Source organism: Malaclemys terrapin, chromosome 1 (genome assembly GCF_027887155.1).
Source record: "Malaclemys terrapin pileata isolate rMalTer1 chromosome 1, rMalTer1.hap1, whole genome shotgun sequence".
NCBI lineage: Eukaryota > Metazoa > Chordata > Testudines > Emydidae > Malaclemys > Malaclemys terrapin.
Window position 1 is genome coordinate 119,810,242 of NC_071505.1, and position 12,976 is coordinate 119,823,217.

Genomic DNA, 12,976 nt, shown 5'->3' on the forward strand with positions numbered 1-12,976 from the left:
TTACGTCATTTATGAATGAGATCACCAAAGAACAGCTTGCAGAATTTTGATGTATTGAACTGAATCCTAGCACTGAGTTGGCGTAAAAGCGATAACTTAGCAAAACTTTAATGGATCCTTGATCTGAATAGTGCCTATTTAGCCCCTCCTGTTTGTAAATTCCACCACTTTAGATTTGTGTATTGTAGAAAGTTTCAAAAACATAGTTCAGAATAAATTATTTTTTAAGAATTAAATACTGACCAATGTCAAAGATTGTATCATAAATGCAAGTCAAATGTATGCCAATTTGTACATTTACATGATCTGTTCTGGAAACTTTAAAATGTTTTCTGTTACCTTACTTATGAAAAATGTTTTGTTCCATTGTGTTAATTTATAAATCTTGTGCACTAGAACTCAGCAGTTCTGTCTGTGTAAATAAACCATTTCACAGTGATAAAGTAAATGTGGAACATTTTATTCCCCCATGAGACTCTTTTTCCATGAGTCACCTGTCAACCTCCTAGTACATTGGACCACCCTGGGAAAAAGGAGCAGCTTTTTCTTTTGATTCAATCTATTATCGCTTTTCTGACCTCAGCTTTATGACTGTTTGCTTTACCAGCTATTTTGCTAAGTCTTAGTCCAAAGTCTTGAAAAGCATCTGAATAATACAGCCACTTATTGCTGTGATAATATTTTAACCTTCTAAATTGCTTCAGTTACGTACTTTAACAGACATAGTTAATAGGCAAGTATTGGCATATTTCACACAGCCTCATTTCTCCCCTCCACTTACAGTCCTTGCAGTTCTATTATCATGTTTCCCTTAGCACAGAAGGGGAAGAGTAGGTTAGCGTTTTCTTCAGCCTTCATTGTTTTCCCATCCTTTCTTCTTCATTAAAATAGCAGTTTTATATCAATTCTTATGTTTGAGTGGTGCTCACAGGAGGTGTCAGTGTGATGGACGTGATTAAAATACTTACTGTATGCATATGGGCGTTAGTTTAATAGCAGGAAGGTAACACAATGGGCCTAGATAAAACCCCTCCAGGTAAACAGGGCTGAGTTTTAGAAATAAAGGCTATGCTATTAAGCTGCGAACACACTACTTACAGGCAGCAGCCAAAAAGTTACAAGCTGTTTTGCCTAGGCTGGGAACAGACAGATCAAAAGGAGAGAAACAGTTAAAAAGTGACTCTCTGGAGAGAGTCAGTAGAGAGTCGTAGTACCTGTTGGTAGGGAAACACACTGACACAGACAGCATGGGATGGATTTAAAGGAGATGAGCCTTCCTATCTGCCAGGGAGATGGTAAACTTTAGGTAAGACAGAACAGCATCTAGGCCTTTTATTGTTTTTAAATCCTTTTTCTCTTATGCAGTGCTGTGCTCTTACTGTTAAGATTAAACAATACTCTATTTTAAGAAATCTTTCTGGTCACTATATTAACCACTGGTCACTGCTACTGAAGGGAAGCTTTTCAGAGGCTGAGCACACACAGGCTTTCTGAGTATTCATGGTTGGTATAAAGTGGTAGCCTGAGGCTCATCTAAGAGAGGGAGAATCGCAGGATTCCACCCCAGGCCAGGTGAAGGCAAGAGACCTAATAATGGGGAGGGCATGCACTCCAGAGAGGGATGAAAGCTGTAACCAGGACAAATCTGGACAAATCTATGTACAGCACTGATAGTGACAATGCAACCAACGTGCCTCCAGACTGACCCTAGTCTATAGGGAAAAGTTGTAGGGAAGCATTAATAGTTCAGTCTCTGATCTTATTCAAATAGATGCCTTTCATGAAAAATTCAACCAGTCCTGACTCCTATTTGGAAAACAGAACCCTAGTGTAAGTTTTCTAAACAGAAACTCGTGCAGACAAGCACCTTAACTCTGCTTTGATCTGTAGCCTAAGCATATGCTTTGTGTAAAGTAATTCTGAAAGAACTCTTCTGTCCTTATTTACAGTGAAAATATAGTGTTAAACCCATCAGCCATTTCATTACACATCAGACTTATACAAACAGATGTTGATACCAATTTATTTTGCTTCTGCTAAAATGATAAAAAAAAATTACAAGTGGCGTGGCTGATGTGACAGGCAATTGTTCAGCATTGCTTACTTTGTACATGTACAACCAATACATTTAACAAACGCAGGTCTGAGCATTGTTCATATGCAAATAATATTTAGAAAATCGTCTGCTAGGCTTTGGTTTGCTGAAAGCTCCTGGGGGGGTGGGAGGGGGAAGTGAGCCCTGAAACACTTGTGACCTTGGATGCCTTTTGGTCCTTCTTCTCTCACCACAGGCTTGCTCCATAGTAGGTAAAGAGAGATCAGATAATGAAGAGGCTGGAGTGTTTTGCTTAGAGATTTTTAATTTTTCTAGACTCGCTACCTTTTAAGGGGGGTAGAGTGTAATTGGGCAAACAAACGGGTGCAAAAATGTCAATTGAACATAGCTAGAGGATGCTATTTAATACTCAAATGCATGGACTAGCTGGAAATGACAACTATTAGGACCACTGATTGGCAAATTCAAGTATGCAGAGAAATGGTTTCCCTCTCCACCGCCCCCATGCTGATTTGAAAACCAGGGCCTGTCTGTCTATTGTCAGAAAGAAAAACTAATGAATTGCTGAGGGAACGTACATAAATGTCAACCACAAAAAGCGTAGTTTGATAAATCTTTATATAACCTAGCAGAAAGCACACTATTTTGATGTTATTTTTGAAGCATTCTATATGATTATATAGTTATACTGGAAAAGTGGTGACTTTTTTTTTTTTTAAACAGGACAGTATTTAAAGCTATGGAACTAAATTCAGACCTGGTGTAAGTGGTTGTAATTCCATTAGTGTGAATGGCATTGCATCACATTGTCTAGTTCTGAATTTGGACCATGGGCTAGTGGTGAACATTAAGAATAAAAAAGTTAATGATTTGCTACCCTCCCGAACTCCACTGCTACAGAGCTAATTTATTCTTGGAAGCAAAATCTCTGTTCCTCTGGGGGTCATTAATATCTTGCATTTATACTTCACCTTCCATCTCCACATGCCTTAAGAACTATAGAAAAGGTATAATTTTACTCACCAGGGAAATGCAGCCACCTCTGAGGTTGAATGCAGCAGCTGGTAGCATATAACAGTTTAAGATAGGAAGTGAATCAACCACTCAAGTTGAAATTACTGGAGCAATTTAGGTAGGCACTACAGCAGGATGAAAATTTTCAAGATTTCAATTAAAGATTTGTAAAATGTCTGTACATTTTGCTGTTTTTCATTCAATTCACAGACTGATCAAAACTTTTGGAAAATTTTAAATGTCAATGAAAATTTTTCTGCATTTTTAGACCAGCTCATGCAAGCGCCGAATAATTATCCATGTTGGGGTTGGGCCTGGCTGTCAAAGACAAAGTTTCTCTGAGCCATTGGCTCATGGGGCTGATAGGCCAGGCTGGGTGTGAGGTTAGCACACTTGTTTTATAAAAAGTTCTGGGGGAGTTCTAATAACCACAATGGGTTGTAACCCTGATTTAAATCTCCTCCAATATACTCTGTCCCTTTTCCAGAGAAGAGCCAGTAACCACATTGAGCTTGGTTGAGTTTAGGTCAGAGAATGGCATTGGGGGAACTACAGAGAATGTATGCTCCGGTAGTCACGTATCTATTTCAGTAGGAGGCAACCATTTCACTACCTGACATAAGAACATAAGAAAGGCCGTACCGGGTCAGACCAAAGGTCCATCTAGCCCAGTATCCTGTCTTCTGACAGTGGCCAATGCCAGGTGCCCAGGAGGGAGTGAACCTAACAGGCAATGATCAAGTGATCTCTCTCCTGCCATCCATCTCTACCCTCTGACAGACAGAGGCTAGGGACACCATTCCTTACCCGTCCTGGCTAATAGCCATTAATGGACTTAACCACCATGAATTTATCCAGTTCTCTTTTAAACTCTGTTAGAGTCCTAGCCTTCACAACCTCCTCAGGTAAGGAGTTCCACAAGTTGACTGTGCGCTGCGTGAAGAAGAACTTCCTTTTATTTGTTTTAAACCTGCTGCCTATTAATTTCATTTGATGACCCCTAGTTCTTGTATTATGGGAATAAGTAAATAACTTTTCCTTATCCACTTTCTCCACATCACTCATGATTTTATATACCTCTATCATATCCCCCCTTAGTCTCCTCTTTTCCAAGCTGAAGAGTCCTAGCCTCTTTAATCTCTCCTCATATGGGACCCGTTCCAAACCTTTAATCATTTTTGTTGCCCTTTTCTGAACCTTTTCTAATGCCAGTATATCTTTTTTGAGATGAGGAGACCACATCTGTATGCAGTATTCGAGATGAGGGCGTACCATCGATTTATATAAGGGCAATCATATATTCTCAGTCTTATTCTCTATCCTCTTTTTAATGATTCCTAACATCCTGTTTGCTTTTTTGACCACCTCTGCACATTGCGTGGACATTTTCAGAGAACTATCTACGATAACTCCAAGATCTTTTTCCTGACTTGTTGTAGCTAAATTAGCCCCCATCATATTGTATGTATAGTTGGGGTTATTTTTTCCAATGTGCATTACTCTACATTTATCCACATTAAATTTCATTTGCCATTTTGTTGCCCAATCACTTAGTTTTGTGAGATCTTTTTGAAGTTCTTCACAGTCTGCTTTGGTCTTAACTATATTTAGCAATTTAGTTGCTGACAGCACATCACTCAGCAGGGGTAAGAATGTTAAAGAAGCCACCCACTGCATAACGTGGCCATGATCTTCCCTTACATGTCTGTTCCTCATGTTAGCCATTCTCCACTGATAATCAGACATACAGACAATTTGAATCCTTCCCATGCTGTCAAACGTTGTGCAGGGCACGGACAAGGCTGCACCATCCCTGTCTATCCTGGGCTGCTCTTAACAGAGGACATGCAGAATCCCATAAGTTTCTCCCCCTCTAAGTACTGTTTCCTGGAAGGATTATTTTGGTCAGCCCCTTTTACATGTTTCTCCAGCTGCCAGTGGCAAGCCTGCTATGACAGACACTCTGGCTTCATTCCTAACACGTCCCAGATATTTCCATCTTCTTTTCAGGATAACTCTTAAGATAAGTTGTTGAACGCTCTGGTGAATCTTGACATTTGTTATAAAACCATTCAATTTAATTCCTAGTATTTTCCTGAGGCATATGCTTTTGAAGGCAGTTGGATGTGTATTCATAGCTTTGGTGGATTTCCAGTTCTCTCATCCTTATGTAAGGGAACTGTGTCCCTTTACTAAAACTTAGTGGGTGTGTTTTGGTTGGCTAGCTCCCAGCATAGGCACCGACTCCGAGGGTGCTCCTGGCCTGGAGCACCCAGGGGGAAAAATTGGTGGGTGCTTAGCACCCACTGGCAGCTCCTTGCCCTCCCCCACCCCAGCTCACCTCCGCTCTGCCTCCACCTCCTCCCCTGGGCGCACCGCGTGCCCCCTTTCCCCCCCCGGCTCCCAGCCCTTGTGCTGCGAAACAGCTGATTTGCGTGGCAAGCACTGGGAGGGAGGGGGAACGTGGCACGTTCAGGGAAGAGGGGGGGCCGAGGTGGGGATTTGGGGAAGGGGTCCAATAGGGGCAGGGACGGGGTGGAGTTGGGGCTGGGACTTTGGGGAAGGGGTTGGAATGGGGGCGGGGCAGGGACAGGGAAAGGGTGGAGTCAGGAAGGGGCCAGATGCAGGGGGGCACGAGCACCCACCAGTGCCGGGGAAAGTTGGCGCCTATGGCTCCCAATACCAAAAGAAAGGGGAAGGATCGATGGAAAATCAGGACCCTGAGACTGACAGTCCCCAGGAACAATGGGGAGAGGCCAATCCTTCAGGTCAGCGTGATTGACAAGACAGGCAGGCTAATCAGGGAGTCAGGGGGGGTCCCGTCCTCCGTGTGATCTGGAATTGCCTGGATCAGACGGAGTGGGGCCGAGCTAAGGAGAAAGCAGGAGCCCAGGCTGAGCTGGGGAGAAGAGCTGTGCCAGATCTAGAGGGGCCAGAAAAGCAGCCCAGGGAGCAGATCCTGTGCTCAGAGCCAGAGGGACCAGAGAAGCAGACCAGGGGATTGGAGGCAGAGCAGCAGCATCAGTGCTGAGACAGAGTGGAATCAGAGCTAGAACAGTGGAGCTGGGACTGGAGCTGGAGTAGTCTGCAGCCGGGTGCAGTGAGCAACTGGGGCCAGCCAAGGGGGGACCCTGGGCAAAGGGCCCAGTGCAGAAAGACACCCCCAGCCAAGGGTCCTTTCAGGCCAGACTGGGAGGGAGATCTTAACTCAACGCTGGGGAGAAGGGTACCAAAGCCCAGAGGTGTGTGGCTACCACCAGAGCAAGTGTCCAACTCACAGCATCCCTGCAGCACAGCCAGAGAAGGCGGCCTGGGACCTACAAGGAACAGACTGTGAACTGCCCTGACGTTCCAGAGACACTGTTTGTGATTTCCCTGCCACAGAGCAGGGTGATGTGTTTTCCTTTAACCTTTCCCATTGGGCCTTATTCTTTTTTAAATTAATTGCTGAGTAAATAAATTGTATTTGCTTTAAATTGCATGTAATGATCAGTGGGTCAGGGAAGTGTCCAGTGCAGAGAGCACCCCGGAGTGGGGACACCCTAGCCCCTGTTCTAGGTGACCACAGCAAGGTTGGGGGTCAAGCCCCCCAGGGATCCTGGGCCCAGTCTTGTTGGGGTTATGAGGACTCTGCCAGACAGGAGAGTGGAAGGGGAGTCCTCGAGGGCAGGGAGGCCTCTGGATAAAGGAAGTGGGAGTGAGGACCCAGATCCTTCCGCTAGCCCTGGGAGGGAGGGGGGCAAGTGGGGCAATTTGCCCCAGGCCCCAAAGGCCTGCCCCCCACCTCTGCCTTCCCCCATCCCCTGGCGCCTCAGTGCACCGCATCCAGGAGCGGCCCTGGACAGAGCTAACATGGCCTGAGCTCCAGCGGGACCTGAGCTCCTCCCGCTCAGAGCCGCGTGGTACGGGGGCGGGGCTGCGAGCTGCGGCCGAAGCTCAGGTTCCGCTGGAACCACCACACCGCTGCAGGGCTGTCCAGGACGCGGTGCGCTGAGGCTCTGGGAGAGGGGGCAGGTGGGGGTAAGCGGCATGGTAAGGGGGCCGGGGGAGTTGGATACGGGGCAGGGAGGCCCGGGGACAGTCAGGGGATAGGGAGTGGGCAGAGGTTCTGGGGGGGTGGTCAGGGGACAGGGGGTTGGATTGTGGGCGTTCCGGGGGTCTGTCAGGACTTGGCCGGGGGGAGGTGGATAGGGTGGGGGAAGTCAGGAGGGGTTCGTGGGGGGGTGGGGTCCCGGGTTGGTGGTTGGGGGAGTCAGGGGACAAGGAGCAGTATGGGTAGGGGATTCTGAGGGGGGCAGTCGGGAGGTAGGAAGTGGGTGGGGGTTGGATGGGGCAGAGCCAGGCTGTTTGGGAGGCACAGCCTTCCCTACCCTAAAGCTCATTCAGCAGTTTGAGGCTTGCAGACAGCTATTTAACACAAAGAGCCAAGTGGTTATCTTTTCCCTTAGGGCAACCATCCCTTTCACTTCTCAAATGCCAAATTATTGTCTACATTTAATTTCAGTGCCATAGGGAGATTCATGTCAGGGGAAGGTAGCTTCATTTAAAATTAGCCACTTTAGATTAACAGTGATAGAGCCAAGAGAGCCATGGGGGAGGGATCACAAGAGAAGAGCAATATCCTACACCACCTACCTCCTTCCCAACCCCATCCATCCCACTTTCTCCCTGTTCCCTGACCACCCCCGAACCATCACCCTTGACTGCCCCATCCAACCACCCCTTCTCCCTGACTGCCCCCGGAATCCCAACCCCCATTCAACCCCCATTCCCCACCCTCTGACCACCCCCCACCCCTATCCACCCCCTGAACTCTCCTGCCCTCTATTCAACCCCCCTCCCACGCTCCCTGCCCCCTTACTACACTGCCTGGAGCACTAGTGGCTGACAGCGTGGTTGCACCAGGACAGGCAGCTGCGCCGCCCGGCTGAAGCCAGCCACACAGTGCAGAGCAACAGGTCAGGTCAGGCTCTGCAGCTACGCTACCCCAGGAGCTCGCAGCCCCACCGCCCAGAGCATTGCACCCACGGGACAGTGAGCTGAGGCTGCGGGGGAGGTAGGACAGTGTGGGAGGGGCCAGGGGCTAGCCTCCCGGGCCAGGAGCTCAGGGGCTGGGCAGAATGGTCCCACAGGACGTAGTTGGCCCCCTCTCTGTGCTAGCCCATTTCACCAGGGTAGTGCAGAAGCCAGGAAAGTTCCCCACCCTAGCGGGACCATTCCCCTGCTTACACTTACGTTTAAGGTGGAAATAACATTTGAATTTGAATTTGCCTTTAAGTTGTAGACTTTCAGTTAGCAAATCTCTTTTAATCTAGAGACTGTAGCTTCCGCTTTCCTGGTTCATGACGTTTTCTCCTGGATATTCCCAGAGGCTGGTATGTTACTGCCATAGTATGTGAATTGACTCACCTCTTCCATTTCTTTGCCTTCTGACAATATTTGAGTTGGGGTTCTCATCAGGGACAGCTCTAGGCACCAGCATTCCAAGCATGTGCTTGGGGCATCCTTTTTCAAGGGGCGGTACTCCAGCGCCTTTTTTTTTTTTTTGCTTGGGGTGCCAAAATACCCAGAGCCAGCCCTGATTCTCATTAGCTCTGTTTAATTTTTGACCCTGTCTTTTTTTGCACTACTGGAAGAGTCTATCTTTGCTTGCATGTTAAGCTACTTAGAGCTAAATTTTCTAGTGTACTTTTGTTACAATACTGGCAAAACATGGTGTATCTACAATTTTTCTCACAATGAAGTCAATGCAAAACAGGAGAGGTAAGAGAAGTCATCCTTGTTTGACACAAGTATCTGTTAAACTCCTTTGTTCAAGACACTAAGACAAATTTCATACTACTGAAAGAGCCGACAGTGAATAAGATAAATCCTTCCTGTGAAACTAGGGTTTTCATTATGTGAATCTATGGTTATAAAAGACTTATACAAGACTTGTTCATACACTAATCTAGTGCTTCTTAATTGTAATGAACACAAGATAACTGAGATGCATCTAAACACAAATACAGCAGCATATCAAAAATACAGTATGCCATAATGGGTGCAATATTTTGTTACATATACCTGAATTATCCATGACCTGTTTTTACTATGTGGAACAGCATATTAGCTAGTGTGCCATAACACTGGTTACCTACAAAATGGCTCAGCTTAAATGTCTTGTAAGATCTTGGTAAGAGGGACTGTTTTTCTTTACAATCGAACAACATCTGCCATGCTACCAAGAATGGATGGCTCAGTTAAAAAAGTAGATGTGTACCATGACTATCACTTCACTCACATACATGATGTCAGTCCTACAGCTTGAGAGTAATGTGTGCACCAAGATTTTTTTTATACACACACACACACACGGCTAACAGCTATGTTCCTAAATCCATATTTAGGTGCCTAAATAAGTGGCCTGGTTTTCAAGAGTGCTGAGCACCTGGTTGTTTCCCTAGACTTCAATGAGAGATGGTAAAAATTCTGCACTTTTGAAAAAATCAAGCTATTTATGTAGGAACCCTAAGCATGGATATAAGAGCTTAACTTTAGGGACCTATTTTTAAGATTTTGGCTATGACTTCTACCATACAATGTAAATTGTCTGTATGTGTATATTCTCAGTTTGATAAAATAGGAGCCACATGCATGATCCTAATGCATCAAAATGAGACCATACTTATGTTAACTAAGGAGATCCTTCTCTCAAAATATAGAATTCAAACATTGCTTTTAACACATTCAGAGCACCGAGTTTGGTGTGAATCAGGAGGATAAGGCTTGAAAAGTCTGCAATGACAGTTCAATTAATTTTAGCAGCAGAGGTGCTCCTTCTTCTTGATGCACTGAAATTCATTCTTTGTGCCACTAATAGCACACATAGGACAAGTTGTAGCAGAAGTGATCAGTGAAAATATTATATTAGGACATATCACACATGCCTGATCAGCATGGATCCTGGTGTTCCATGATAACCTCCTGCCACAAATTCTCCGATAAAAAAACAAAAAACAAGAAAAAAACATAAGTCTTTGGTTTTCCATGATTAAAATGGACTGCTGAACTTTAGCTTCCCTAGCCACAATATATATACGTACGGTTAAGATTGTGTCTCGGTTATTTTTAGTAAAAGTCACAGACAGGTTGTGGGCAATAAACAAACAGAAATCACAGATGCTCGTAACCTCTGACTTTTACTAAAAATAAGGGGAGGGGTCTGACTGGGGGGGCACTAACAGCTCTGGCCCCCACCACCCTCGGTGGATCAGAGCTGGGGTGCTCTTGCTGCCCCAGGGCATGGGCTGAATTTGAAGCAGAAAATGTCACAGAGGTCTCTGAAAGTCACGGAATCCATGACCACTGTGACAAAATCTTATCCTTATATATAGGTATCAGTTGAACACAATGATGTATTTACAATTTTTAAGCAAGTTTGAAACCTACCCTCAACGTGAAATTTGTCCTTGCCAAACTCAGTGACATGGTCTTTAGGGGTGATTTTTAAAGTTTTCAGCATCTTTTCATAACTTTAATTACTCCCGTCTGGAGACTGAAGTGAAATTTGAGATTCATTAAACCAGGAGTGGCCAACCTGTGGCCCCAGAGCTGCATGCGGCTCTTCAGAAGTTAATATGCAGCTCCTTGCATAGGCACCAACTCTGGGGCTGGAGCTACAGGTGCCAACTTTCCAATGTGCTGGGGAGGGGAGGGGAGGGGTAGGGGTGCTCATTGCTCAACCCCTTTGTCACAGGCCCTGCCCCTACTTCACCTGTTCCTCCAAGGCCCCCGCTCCTTCCTGCCCCTTTCCCTGAGCCTGCCATGCCCTCGCTCCTACCCCCTCACCCCCCAGAGCCTCCTGCATGCCGCAGGAGGCATGGGGAAGGAGAGGGAGGTGCTGATCAGCAGGGCTACTGGCAGGCAAGGGGGAGCTGATGGGGGGCTACTGATGTATTACTGTGGCTCTTTGGTAATGTACATAGGTAAATTCTGGCTCCTTCTCAGGCGCAGGTTGGCCACCCCTGCATTAAACCATGAATTCCCATACGCCATTGAGTAACCTCTCTATGCTAGAAGCAGTTTATTGGCATATGTTTAGCAATGTAAATTTAAATTGCATTCAAAAATCAACCACAAGAGGGAGGGGTTGTGTGCATTGAATAAGTGACACTGATACTTTTAATAAAATTTAATAAATTCCACATTTTTCCAGTGGCAAACGGATTTCTAGGATCCCTGCTGATCAGCCAGTTTCTGTCAGATCATGTACTGCATTAAATGCACTCTCGACAGGAAGATGCTTAACTATGCTGTGTGGATAAGTCATGGCACCTAGTGGTCAAACTTGAGAAAATCTGAAAGCATGTGTAACACTGGTTAAACCAGCAGCTCTCAACTTTTCCAGACTGCTGTACCCCTTTCAGGAGTCTGATTTGTCTTGTGTACCCCAAGTTTCATCTCACTTAAGTAGTTTTTACTTACAAAATCAGACAAAAAATACAGAAGTGTGACAGCACACCATTACTGAAAAACTGCTTACTTTCTCATTGACCATATTCATAAATTAATTGAAATATAAATATTGTACTTTCATTTCAGTGTATAGTACATAGAGCAGTATAAACAAGTCATTGTCTATGAAATTTTAGTTTGTACTGACTTCACTAGTGCTTTTTATGTAGTCTGTTGTAAAACTAGGCAACTATCTAGACAAGTTGATATACCCCCTGGAAGACCTCAGCATACCCCCAGGGAGTACACGTACCCCTGGTTGAGAATCATTGGGTTAAACAACCAAACCCACTGTTTTGTTAGCTGACATTTTATCTTGGGCTCAGCAAAAATCATGCAGAGGTTTTATGTAGTAATTCTTTTATTTTAATCAGCACTGGTGAGCCTCAGTGGTATTACTGTCTCCAGTTTGGGGCAGCCCACTTTAAGAAAGATTTGAACAAACTGGAGAGTCCAGAGCAAACGTGACCTATGAGGAAAGGCTGAAAGAATTGGGTATATTTAGTCTGCTGCAAAGAATTCTGGGGAGTGGGGTGGGGGAGGGGGACCCTGATGACAGTTTTCAAATATATAAAAAATGGCTATAAAGAGGACAGTGATCAATTGTTCTCCATGTCCACTGAGGATACAACTAGAATCAACTGGCTTAAATTTGCAGCAAAGGAGATTCAGGTTACTTATTAGGAAAACCTTAACTAGAAAGGTAGTTAAGCTCTGAAACATATTACCTGGGGAAGCTGTGGAATCCCCGTCCTTGCAGGTTTCTAAGAACAGGTGATACAAACACCAGACAGGGAGGGTCTATGTATATTTATCAACATGGGGGGACTGGACTAGATGACCTCTTGAGTTCCCTTCCAGCCCTATATTTCTAGGATTCTCAGTCTCATGTGCCATTTTGAATACTTTAGAAGTTATTCCTGTACTATGCTAATGCAGGAAGCAGCTATTGGAAGAGGTGTAGTCTTGTGGGCTGAGCAGAGGACTGGGAGTCAGGAACTTCTGAATTCTAATTCTAGCTGTGATACAACTCCCTCTGTAGCCACGGGAAAGTTATAACGGCCCTGCTTCAGTTTCCTCATCCATAAACTGGGGATTAACATTACCTACCGCACAGGGGGACACAACGATTCGTTATACAATGTAATCCTTTATCTTAAAATCTTACTAGCCACATGAGCATCTAGGATTTATGGCAGCAAAATTTGAGATGGAAAGGTTAACCTTGTGGGGAAAACAGTATACTGAAACACAGAAGGGTTCAATACTATGGTCTGTAGTGGTTATAATTCTCTCTCCCCATGTTAGGAGAACACTGCTGTTAAGCAACCCATTTTTGTCAATCATTTGAATGGGCACCAAAAAGAGGTTTCAATGTATATATAACAGGTCTGGACAAAAAACTCTTAG